At 41.9% G+C, this 12,882-nt stretch overlaps 1 protein-coding gene across 5 annotated transcripts in view; it reads left to right on the top strand.

Annotated features, from left to right (window-relative positions):
* Nucleotides 1-12,882, top strand: part of TBC1D5 (TBC1 domain family member 5) — an 802,157-nt gene that overhangs the window by 34,419 nt on the left and 754,856 nt on the right. The window contains exon 1 of one of the 5 annotated variants that reach the window (XM_077491383.1): nucleotides 5,453-5,473. The exons of the other annotated variants lie outside the window; for them this stretch is intronic. The gene's annotated coding sequence lies outside the window, so the exon portion shown is untranslated. Of the gene's footprint in view, nucleotides 1-5,452; nucleotides 5,474-12,882 lie in introns of those variants that run through there. 5 annotated transcript variants of the gene reach the window in all.

Below are 12,882 nucleotides of genomic sequence, written 5' to 3'. Positions count from 1 at the left end.
GTTGCTTTATACTTTTACAGCTTCTCGAATTTTAGGCCCAGGCTATACACGGGGTTGATTTTCACAGGGATTCTCCAAGTCCTTGTATCCTGACATCACTAAGTCCCACCCATTTATTTAAAGAGTAACTCCATTTTTGTTGAGAAAATAACAACCCACCTTGGGTGATCAGTGTACATTGCAGCGATGTTAACTCTTTGAAGTCCACGTTTGGACTTTAAATGTGCTCTACCGAACGGCGGAGCAGAACGTTAAAGGGTTAACAAACTTTGTACCCGATTCTTACCTTTTGTTGCTTTGAAGAAATAGATTGTTTCACAATGTCCTTTGGTGGCGGATTCTAAATAGGAGGGCCTGGTTCATTATAATCAGCTGGTACATTGTTCTATCAATAAAAGCTGGAGGGTCCTTTCGGAGTATTTAACCCTCAGGGAGCATCTCAGCAAAACTGAAATTCTACTTTAGGGGGTGCCTAAAATTTGACCTGTATTTTAGTGCAGACTATAGGGGAAAATCCATGAGCCAATTACACAAAGAGGAAATTACTGTTTTGCTTTAGGCTGCCATATTGTGTTGAATTTTACAGAAAATGACAGCGGCTGCAGATTGAAAAGGAAAGATAATATTAAATATCATTAAATTACAGCATGGCTTGTGTAGAAATTGTATAGGTTTTATATATATATATATATATATATATATATATATATATATTTTTTTTTTTTTTTTTTTTTTTTTTATATGTTCCACAAAAATGGTGTTACCCTTTACCCCATAAAGCTCAGTTGGCAGTAGTCTTTTGCATTTGACAGTCAGTGAAGCGGAGGAAGGGCTTAATCTCAATTTATAGGTGAGATATTTTGTACTGTCTGGGCCTAGGTCAGTGATGGTGAACCCCAGATGTTTTGTAACTACATTTCCCATGATGCTCATGCACTCTGCAGTGTAGATGAGCATCGTGGGAAATGTAGCTCCAAAATATCTGGGGTGCCAAGGTTTGCCATCACTGGACTCGTGTCTAAAAGGCTTTACAAAGACAGTGATTTGGAGGCTAATGCAGTAATACGCATTACCTGTACTTTAGCACTAATGTCGTATTAGCCATTTTCTAGACCAGGAATGCTAAGAACAGTTGGTTTTTCAGTTGTAGATAGAGTGGAGAAGGATTATATCCTCTGTTGGGGTTTCATTGCTGATTTATCCTTACATCTTTATTGATCACCAAATCCAGAAGACTCATTTTATCATTTTTAGGTTGACCCTTTTAGGTGGACAACACTAAAAGAAAACCAGAGCAGCATATTCTATTTTATTGTCCACTATTTATAGTAGAAGTCTGGTCAAAACTTTTTTTGGCCATACTTCTGGAATCAAAGGAGTGTACCTAGTTCTGCACTTCTGTATCCCAGATTCAGGAGACAGTGGACTAAATTGTGCCCCGCTCCAGTGAGCGCTGGAAGGGCAAAGCAGAGAGCCGGTGACTGACAGTCATCGCACTCTGTTTACTGAAGACATAAAGTGTTACTAAACCCACAACAGTAAAATCAGTCTGTAAATGCAGTAAAGCATGCTTGTTATACTCACTGTGAAACCTAAGGGGTTAAACCTCCGCATTGTGTAAAAAGGCTGTTTGATCCTGGCTTCTATTACCCTCCCCTACTTCCACAGTCCCCAATCCATCTCCTAATAGAACAGAGCCTTGGGGGTGGGGGCACTCTGCACATGCTCAGTTTGGTGTGTATCACTATTTTTTTTGGGGGGGAATGTGCATTTTCATTGGCACAGGACCAATCAGCACTGTCCAAACAGAGGGTCAGGAGCCATGCAGCCTCATAGGACAGTCGGAGGAGAATGAAAACTCCTCCTACAAGCTTTAATCAGTGCTCAGCTGGACACTGATAGAAACTCACAAGGCTGCTATATACAGCTGATGAGAAAAGGTATTTAGCAGTTTATATTTACTAAAATACCGTAATTGCATTTCTATGTTCTCTGTACTGTGGGAGGCCAGATATAGTGAATGCAGGGTCCTGGGTTTAGTCACACTTTAAAGCTGAGCGGTCTTTGAACGCTCAGCTCTCAGTGTAGAGCCGGTAGAGGACAGCTGCAGCTTTGAAGTGTGTTAGTAGGTTTGTTTTTTTTGTAAACCTGCACTTCTCTTTTAAGACTCTAAACACAACTTTATATTCATATTTTAATATACTGCAGGTTTCCTTTTATTGGCTACATTTAGAGGTTCCAGGCCCTCCTTGTTTAACCACTTGCCGACCACCCTATAGCAGTTTTACTGCTACAGGGCGACCACACTGCATATATATATACATGATCCTGTACTTTCACCCTGCTGGCGGTTCACTCCTGCTGTTATTCTACACAACGAGTCCCATGGACCCAATGTCCCCGGCACCTGCTGATCGTTTGGTGCATAGGCCTATGTAAACAAGGAAGATCGCCATTCTGTTAGTAAGGAAGGCATGGATCCTGGGTTTCTGCAAAGCAGGGACATGGATCACTTCCTTATCCTAGTAAAAGCACCTCCCACACTACAGAAAAACACTGGCTAGGCACGCAGTTAACCCTTTGATCACTCCTGTTGTGAACCCCTTCCCAGCTAGTATCACTCGTATAGTGACAATGCATGTTTTTAGCACTGATCACTGTATTAGTGTCACTGGTCCCCAAAAAAGTGTCAGTTAGTGTCCAATTTGTTTGCCACAATATCGCAGTTCTGATATAAGTCGCCGATCGCTGCCATTACTAAAAAAAAAAACTTAAATATATGCCATAGTTTATAGAAGCTTTAACGTTTGTGCAAATATACGCTTATTGGTATTTTTTTTTTTTAACCAAAAATATGTAGCAGAATACATATTGGCTTAAATTGATGAATAAATTCAATCTTTTTTTTTTTTTTTTTTTATGTATTGCATATGTTTTATAGCAGAAAGTAAAAAATATTTTCTTTTTTTTTTCAAAATTGTTGGATGTTTTTTGTTTAACCACTTCAGCCCAGGAAGAATTTACTCCCTTCCTGACCAGAGCACTTTTTGCGATTCGGCACTGCGTCGCTTTAACTGACAATTGCGCGGTCATGCGACAAGTACTCCCTAACAAAATTGACCTCCTTTTTTTTCCTCACAAATAGAGATTTCTTTTGGTGGTATTTGATCACCTCTGCAACAATTTTGAAAAAAAACATTATTTTTAACTTTTCGCTATAATAAATATCCACAAAAATATTTAAAAAAACATTTTTTTCCTTAGTTTAGGCCGATACGTATTCTTCTACATATTTTTGTTAACAAAAAATCGCAATAAGCGCTTGATTGGTTTGCGCAAAAAGTTATAGCGTCTACAAAATAGGGGATAGTTTTATGGCATTTTTATTGATAATTTTTTTTACTAGTAGCGGCGGCAATCAGCAATTTTTATCGTGACTGCGACATTATGGTGGAAACATCGGACAATTTTTGACACATTTTTGGGACCGTTGGCATTAATACAGTGATGAATGCAAATAAATTGCATTGATTACTGTAAAAAAAAGTCACGGGCTGTGAAGGGGGTTAAACACTAGGTGGCACTGTAGGTGTTAAGTGTGTCCTAGGGAGTGATTCTAACTGTGGGGGGAGGGGTTGTGTGTGACACGTCACTGATCACCGCTCCCGATTACAGGGAGAGCTGATCAGTGACAGTGTCACTAGGCAGAACGGGGAGATGCTTGTTTACATTAGCATCTCCCTGTTCTTCCTCAAAGTGTGATGATCTCGGGTATCCTACAGACCTGCGTCCGTGGTCACGGAGCTCCCAGCAGGCGCGTGCGCCCTCAAGCTGCCTCTTAAAGGGCACTGTGCAGGTACGTTAATCTGCCTGTACGTGCCCTTCTGCCGCAGTATATCTGCGTGAGGCGGTTGGGAAGCGGTTAAAGCGCAAAACATAAAAGACGCAAAGGTGATCAAATACCACCAAAATAAAGCTTCTATTTGTGGGAAAAAAATTGAATTTTATTTGTTTACAGTGTCGCACGACCATGCAATTGTCAGTTGAAGTAACGCAGCGCCATATAGCAAAAAATGGCCTAATCAGGAAAGGGAGGGGGGGTAAATCTTCTGAAGCTGAAGTGATTAAAGTAGTATCTTGCTTTCAAGTTTTGTAAACTAATGTTGCAAAAAATGATTACTTTATTAATCAAGTACAGAGCAATATAGTGTTTGTATCCAATTTACAAAGTGTTAGCGACAATAACGCCGTATCCAGCTCTGATCACCAAGGCATTGACAGATCGCCTTCGCCGAACCTCATTTCAAATACACAGCGAAGGCAGCCTGCCCAAAGTTGAGTTGCTCAGCCAAAACAAATAGAAAGCTTATAGCTAAGCAAGTCCCTTTTTTATTTTTATTTTTTATTTTTTTATTTTTTTTATTTATTTTTTTTTCAATCCCAAAAGGCATGTGATACTTGTTAACTAAAAGTTAACCGCGTGTTACATGTTAATTTTGTCCTTATCCGGTTCTTTACTTACATCTGAATGGGTGCCAGGTTGCACAGATTGGATGTCAAATTAAATGCAAGAAACAGGCCTCAGTCTGCTAGCACGCGTTCCGCTAAAATACTCGATGAGTCTTCCACTAGCCTGACTGCAGACGGGGAGAAAAAAAAAAAAAAAGCAATTGTTATTTTGGTTGTTAGAATAATTATTAGCATAGTGAAGAGTTGAAAGCAGACTTTCAACTAGAACTATTTCATATAAAAAGACTTAAATACCGAGCCAATAATGTGATGGAGTTTTTTTTTTTTTTCTCCACCTGTGGCAATAACTTTTAAGTGTTGAAACGGGAACAAGGCACCGCGTAACACTGCAAACTGCTAATGATGTGTTTACTGCATCCAATTTATATTTAAGGTGCAACTTCCACCACTGTGATAGTCTACTGTATCTTAATTTATTTCTTCCTACAACTGTCATAAAAGCTTGGCTGCTTGTGCGGTCCTTTTCTCCCAGCACTCGGCATTCTGCAAGGATATACATTTCTACAATGCTTGGAAACACAATATTTTTTTTTTTTTAGTAAGTGAACCCTGGGATGAACGGAGTTAAAAATGAATGCATCTGTCAACGTTTGCTTACTACTTCACAATTTCCTTTATATTGCAGAATTATTTATTTGCTGGTTTATTTATGTATTTCATTATTTATTTGATTATTTAGTAAATTATTTATCTGATGAATTATTAATACTTTTTCATGATGTGCTTTAAATTATTTATCCCTTAATTTTGAGTTTATTGCTTTTAGATGTTGCCTTGCCACTAACTAGTTTTTAGTGATTTTTTTATTTTATTTTTTCCCTGTGCTAGCTTATTGAAAATTAACCTGTTTCCTGCCAAAGTCTGCATTGTGCTACCTTCTGGGAAAGGCATAAGGTGGGCAAAATCTGCTGCAGGAATTTGCCTTGAGTGTTTTTTCTTAAAGGTAAACTGTGAAATGTTCTTTTGAGATCTATATGTGAAAGCAAAATAAAATTATGAGGACAAAAAGAGATATCAAAAACACTTAGTGGCTCAGTAGTGGATATCTCAGTTATAACACTTTATAGGGAGGGTGCCATCATCCTTAATGAATATAAGTTTGAAAAAAGAAAAATGTATGGTAAGTCCTAAAGTCCCCATACATTTTTCTTTTTTCAAACTTATATTCAACTAGCAATCCAACTGATGTAGAATAATGTTAACCACTTCCCACCCGGGCCAATTTTGGCACTTCCCTCTTACATGTAAAAATCATCATTTTTTTTTTAAATTACTCAGAACCCCCAAACATTTTATATGTTTTTTTTTTTAAGTAGAGACCCTAAGGAATAAATTGGCGGTCGTTGCAATTTTTTCTGCCCCACAGTATTTGCGCAGCGATTTTTCAAATGCCTTTAAAAAAACCAAAAAAAACAGTAAAGTTAGCCCAATTCTTTTGTATAATGTGAAAGATGTTACGCTGAGTAAATAGATACCTAACATGTCTCGCTTTAAAATTGCGCACACGTGGAATGGCGCCAAACTTCCATACTTAAAAATGTACATAGGCAACACTTTAAATTTTTTTACAGGTTACGTGTTTAGAGTCGCACAGGATGTCTTGGGCTAGAATTGTTGCTTTTGCTCTAACGTGGCGATACCTCACATGTATGATTTGAATGTTGTTTACATATGTGGGCGCGACTTGCGTATGCGTTCGCTTCTGTGTGCGAGAATGTGGGGATGGGGGGTGCTTTTAAAAAAAAAAAATGTTATTCTTTATTTTATTTTTTTATTTTTACACTTTCTATTTAAAAAAATAAAATAAATAATTTTGATCACTTTTATTCCTATTACAAGGAATGTGAACATCCCTTGTAATAGGAATAGTGTGTGACAGGTCCTCTTTATGGAGAGATGCGGAGTCAATAAGACCCCACATCTCTCCTCCAGGCTGGAAAAGCTGAGATAAAAAAATAAATAAACTCTTTCGGCCTTTCCAGCTATGTCCTCGGCTTTGTTGACTTCCGCCAGTGTAGTGTCACAGTTTGATGCCTATCACAGGATGGTGCGGAAGTGACGTTGTTGCGTACTGCGCATGCGCGATGCGCTCCAAACGCTCGCGCCATGCGTTCCAACATAGTTTCGGCAATACAGTTCAGCGAAACCATCACATAATGTTACGGAAGTGATGTTACACACAACACAAACACGGGCCACGTTGTTGCGTACTGCGCATGCGCGATGCGTTCCAAACACTTGCGCCGTGCGTTCCAACATAGTTTCGGCAATACAGTTCAGTGAAACCATCACATAATGTTACGGAAGTGAAGTTACACACAACACAAACACTGGGCCGTTCGTTACAACACTAATACTTCCCTTGTTACCTAGTAGGTTTTGCATTGCTGGGACTTGTAGTGCCTATCCTGAGCTACATGCTTCAATGTTCAGTGTCCTCATCCCTATCCCCATGCTTCAATGTTCAGTATCCATCCTTATCCCCGTGCTTCAATGTTCAGTGTCCTCATCCCTATCCCCCTGCTTCAATGTTCAGTGTCCTCATCCCTATCCCCCTGCTTCAATGTTCAGTGTCCTCATCCTTATCCCCGAGCTTCAATGTTCAGTGTCCTCATCCCTATCCCCATGCTTCAATGTTCAGTGTCCTCATCCCTATCCCCGAGCTTCAATGTTCAGTGTCCTCATCCCTATCCCCGAGCTTCAATGTTCAGTGTCCTCATCCTTATCCCCGAGCTTCAATGTTCAGTGTCCTCATCCCTATCCCCCTGCTTCAATGTTCAGTGTCCTCATCCTTATCCCCGAGCTTCAATGTTCAGTGTCCTCATCCCTATCCCCCTGCTTCAATGTTCAGTGTCCTCATCCCTATCCCCGAGCTTCAATGTTCAGTGTCCATCCTTATCCCTGTGCTTCGATGTTCAGTGTCCTCATCGAAGCAGGGGGATAAGGATGAGGACACTGAACATTGAAGCTCGCGGATAGGGATGAGGACACTGAACATTGAAGCATGGGGATAGGGATGAGGACACTGAACATTGAAGCACAGGGATAAGGATGAGGACACTGAACATTGAAGCTCGCGGATAGGGATGAGGACACTGAACATTGAAGCACGGGGATAAGGATGGACACTGAACATTGAAGCTCGGGGATAAGGATGAGGACACTGAACATTGAAGCACGGGGATAAGGATGGACACTGAACATTGAAGCATGGGGATAGGGATGAGGACACTGAACATTGAAGCATGTAGCTCAGGATAGGCACTACAAGTCCCAGCAATGCAAAACCTACTAGGTAACAAGGGAAGTATTAGTGTTGTAACGAACGGCCCAGTGTTTGTGTTGTGTGTAACTTCACTTCCGTAACATTATGTGATGGTTTCGCTGAACTGTATTGCCGAAACTATGTTGGAACGCACGGCGCGAGCATTTGGAGCGCATCGCGCATGCGCAGTACGCAACAACGTGGCCCGTGTTTGTGTTGTGTGTAACATCACTTCCGTAACATTATGTGATGGTTTCGCTGAACTGTATTGCCGAAACTATGTTGGAACGCACGGCGCGAGCATTTGGAGCGCATCGCGCATGCACAGTACGCAACAACGTCACTTCCGCACCATCCTGTGATAGGCATCAAACTGTGACACTACACCAGCCTGGACTTGAAGTCATAACGCTGTGCCCAGGCCTCCGAAGGTCATAGAAATGACTGGAGACCATCTGGTCACCAGAAATCTCTATGGTAAACTCCCGGTGGTGACCGATTCACTCTACGGTTCACTGATCGTATGGGCCAGCCTGGAGAACCACCGGAGGGCAGCGGAAGGACGTCCCATCCCACTGCGTGTAAGATTGATCAAACGGCTGAACTGCCATTATGATTGTTCTTACAGTGCACATAATCGCCGGCTGAAAAAAGATGATATCTGGATGATGCTTGTAGCTGCAGGTATCATCCAGATATCCACACTTAAAGTCCATGATGTCATGTGACATACCTTGGGTGGGAAGTGGTTAACCACTTGAGACCCGCACTACGTCTATTGACGTCATGGGGTTTCGCTGGTTATATCTAAATGATGCCTGAGTCCACAGACATCATTCAGATATTGCCGTTTTCAGCCGGCGATTCCCTACACCATAAGAACGATCATAGCGGCTGTTCCACCACTTGATCGTTCTTACGGGCGGCGGGAGGGGATGCCCCCCCCTCCCGCCACCCTCCGTTGCTTCTACCGACTCACCGTTTCCATCGGTGAGTCGGTCACAGGATCCGCCGGCCCCAGCATGTGATCATAGAGATTTCCCGCGGACTAGATTGTCCCCGGAGTCTCTATGATCGTTCGGAGGCCGGGCGCGATGTTATGATGTCTTTTTTTTTTTTTTCTTCCCAGCCTAGAGGTGAGATTTGGGGTCTTATTGACCCCATATTTCACTGTAAATAGGTCCGATCGTGCCATATTCCTATTACAAGGGATGTTTACATTCCTTGTAATAGGAATAAAAGTCATCAATTTATTTTTATTTTTTTTTTAAGTGTAAAACTAAAAAAATAAAAATAAAATTAACAATAAAAAAAAAAGCGCCCCTGTCCCCGTGAGCTCGCACACAGAAGCGAACGCATACGTAAGTCCCGCCCACATATGAAAACGGTGTTCAAACCACACATGTGAGGTATCGCCACGAACGTTAGAGCGAGAGCAATAATTCTAGCCCTAGACCTCCTCTGTAACCCAAAACATGTAACCAGTAAACAAATTTAAAGCGTCGCCTATGGGGATTTTTAAATACCAAATTTGGCGCCATTCCACGAGCGCGTGCAATTTTGAAGCGTGACATGTTGGGTATCTATTTACTCGGCGTATCCTCCTCTTTCACATTATGCAAAAAAATTGGGCTAACGTTACTGTTTTTTTTTTAAGCATGAAACTGTTTTTTTTTCTGAAAAAAACGCGTTCGAAAAATTGCTGCGCAAATACCGTGTGAGATAAAAAGTTGCAATGACCGCCATTGTATTCTCTAGGGTCTTTGCTAAAAAAACATATATAATGTTTGGGGGTTCTATGTAATTTTCTAGCAAAAAAATTAGGAATTTTACATGTAGGAGAGAAATGTCAGAATTGGCCTGGGTCTGAAGTGGTTAAAGTTAACCTGTGTTTCAAGATTAGGTGCTTATTCATGAACTACATTTATTCTCTCTTGAGAAGAGGATATTAAAGTGGTACTCCACCCAAAGGTTAAGCTCCGCTTGTTCGCACCCTCCACTGTCACATTTGGCACTTTTTGTGGGGGAACGGGTATCTGCTTCCGCGTAGTGAACTTGGTGATGAGTTATTCACTTTAAGGTCCTCACAGAGGACAAGGGGTCACTCTTTGGGCTCTATTCACATCTGATCGTGGGTGGAGTCACCACGATTCCGCATGTAATTTAAAACTCGCTGGCAGACGGGGGGCGCGCTTGCAATGCCATTACTTCTAAATCGCACCCCTATTGCGCAGTGACTGTCGCATGGTAAATCGTGCTTCAATCACAACGTGCAACACTTGTCGCTCAAAAGAACATGCGCTTCACGCGTTGTGATTTGCCGCCATTTCAGCAGCAAATCACAGCACAGTTTACTGCACTACAATTGTGGCCAAATCGCTGTGTAATTGGCAAATTGGATCGTACTTTATTATGGTCTTGTTTTGCCTTCCTCAGGATCAACGGTGGGTATTGGATAGTGTATATGGAGGTTTTCTATTTGAGTATGTTGGCCTTTTTTTTCTGTCAGTCACCGGCTCTCTGCTCACTGAAGACCAAGAACTGAGTGATCAGCGGTGTTTGATTGGTCAGTTCTTGGTCTTAGAGGACAGATGAAGCTTCAGAACAATGCTGCATCCACCCAGCTGAGTATGATTGTTTGTTTGTTTTTTGTAATCCTGCACTTCTCTTTTAAAAGAGAAGTATGTTTGTTTTTTTTTTGTTTTTTTCTTAAGAATCATACTCGCCTAGATGGATGCAGAATTGGTGTGTTGCGGCATCTGTCCTCCGGCGACTGAGAACCGAGTGATCGAATACCACTGATCTCTCGGATTCTCACAGTTCCATGAGCTGTCAGTCACCACTCTCTGCTCTGCCCCCTCCTCGCTCACTGGAATGCTGGGCTGTGAAGGTGTCGGGGCATCCAGCTCAGTCTCTGTGGCTCGCTCCAGGGACCTGGCGGATCCCGACTCCGTGGTCGTGATTAGGGATGAGCCGAACACCCCCCGGTTCGGTTTGCACCAGAACTTTCGAACGGACCCCAAATTCGTACGAACGTTAGAACCCCATTGAAGTCTATGGGACTCGAACGTTCGAAATTAAACGTGTTAATTTTAACGGCTAATATGCAAGATACTGTCCTAAAAAGGGTTTGGGGACATGGGTCACTACAAAAAAAACTTTTAAAAACGGCCGTTTTGGCGGGAGCACTGATTTTAATGACGATTAAAATGAAAAAAAAAGTGAAATATTCCTTTAAATATGGTGCCTGGGGGGTGTCTGTAGTATGCCTGTGAAGTGCCACATGTTTCCGGTGTTTAGAACAGTCCCTGCACAAAATGACATTTAACGTAAATAACGTCATTTAAAGCTGCTTGCGGTTTTAATGTTATATCTGGTTCCTGCAATATGGTTGAAAATCATTGAGAAAAATGGCATGGGTAGCCCTCCCTGCCCATTACCAGCCCCTTTGGGTCTTGTACGCATATTAAGGGGAAACCCGTACCCATATTAAAAAAAGGAAATGCGTGTGGCCCCCAGGCCCTATATACTCAGAACAGCAGTATACAGGCGGTGCAAACAAGACAGGGACTGTGTAGGTTTGTTGTGTTAAGTTGAATCTGTTTGTAATTTTCAACTGGTACATTTTTAAGGTGTAGCTCCAGTCAAAAAAACTATTTTTAAGCTTTTTGGAAAACATAGGGAAGGGTTATCACCCCTGTATAATTTGTTTTGCCATCCATATTTTTCAGAGCACGCAGACAGCACGCACAATCTCCTAACACTGACTGAGAGCTCTATTTAAAACGAGCAAGATATTTAGCTAGATAGGTGGATATAGCGGTGTATACTGCGTTCAGAGCACGCAGACAGCATGCACAATCTCCTAACACTGACTGACAGCTCTATTATAAAAGATAGATATATAGGTGAATATAGCGGTGTATACTGCGGTCAGGGCACGCAGACAACAACCACTACAGAAGAGCAAGAACGAAAAATCGGCCGATAACGATCGGTGTATACTGTGTTGAAGGTACACAGAACACCCATTAACTGCTACAGATGCCAACACACTACACAAGGCCGCCGCGCTGGCGGCCTTATATAGTGTGGGGCATGTACTACACAGCCTGAGCTATGATTGGCCACAGGCATCCTGCCTGTGGCCAATCATGGCTCTCCTCGCTGCCGGCGCTGTGATTGGCCAAGCATGCGGGGTCACAGTGCATGCTTGGCCAATCATGAGCCAGCAATGCACTGCGCCATCGCAGTGCATTGTGGGCCGTGAGCGCCACACGAATTTGGTGCGAACGGCCCATAACGTTCGGAATTCGCCGAACGGGCGAACAGCCGATGTTCGACTCGAACACGAAGCTCATCAGTCGTGATGATGGGGAGCCTGGACCGACTCTCTGACATCTGAGACTTCAGCCTGCTGAAAACGGGTCACAGGAGTGCAAAACGAATTGCACTCCCGTGATCCACAGTACAACCAAACAAACTTTGTCTGTACTTCTCCTTTAAGTGTGCTCACTGGAAGATTCTTCCTTTATTCATGTTCTATGTAATAATGATATTTTCCCTGACTTGCAGTCCTTGTGATAATAATCACCAGGAAAAATAGAGAGGGTGAATATATTTTTGCTTTAAATATGTTTTAATATGTTGTAACAGTAATATACACAGTGGGTAAAATAAGTATTGAACACGTCACCATTTTTCTAGGTAAATATATTTCTAAAGGTGCTGTTGACATGAAACGTTCACCACATGTAGGGAACAACCCATGCAACCCAAACATACAAAAAGAAACCAATACAAATAAGTTCAGAAATTAGGTTATGTGATAAAATGGAATGACACAGTGAAAAAGTATTGAACACATGAAGAAATGGAGGTGCAAAAAGGCAAGGGAAGCCAAGACACCAGCTAAAATCTATCAGTAATTAGAAAGCAATCCTTCCCTTTGACAGTGCAAATTAATATCAGCTGATTCAGTCTCAACTGATGGCCTATAAAAAGATGTTTCATTACCAAGGTGTCACAAAAGAAACATCTCATGATGGGTAAGAGCAAAGAGCTCTCCCGAGACCTTATTGTTGCAA

The sequence above is a fragment of the Lithobates pipiens genome, unplaced genomic scaffold, assembly GCF_037356315.1.
Source record: "Lithobates pipiens isolate NorthernLeopardFrog02 unplaced genomic scaffold, aLitPip1_a1.2 Scaffold_19, whole genome shotgun sequence".
In the NCBI taxonomy this organism is placed as follows: domain Eukaryota; kingdom Metazoa; phylum Chordata; class Amphibia; order Anura; family Ranidae; genus Lithobates; species Lithobates pipiens.
Note: the sequence above shows the minus strand (reverse complement) of the source record. Positions and strands in the feature narration are given on the sequence as shown.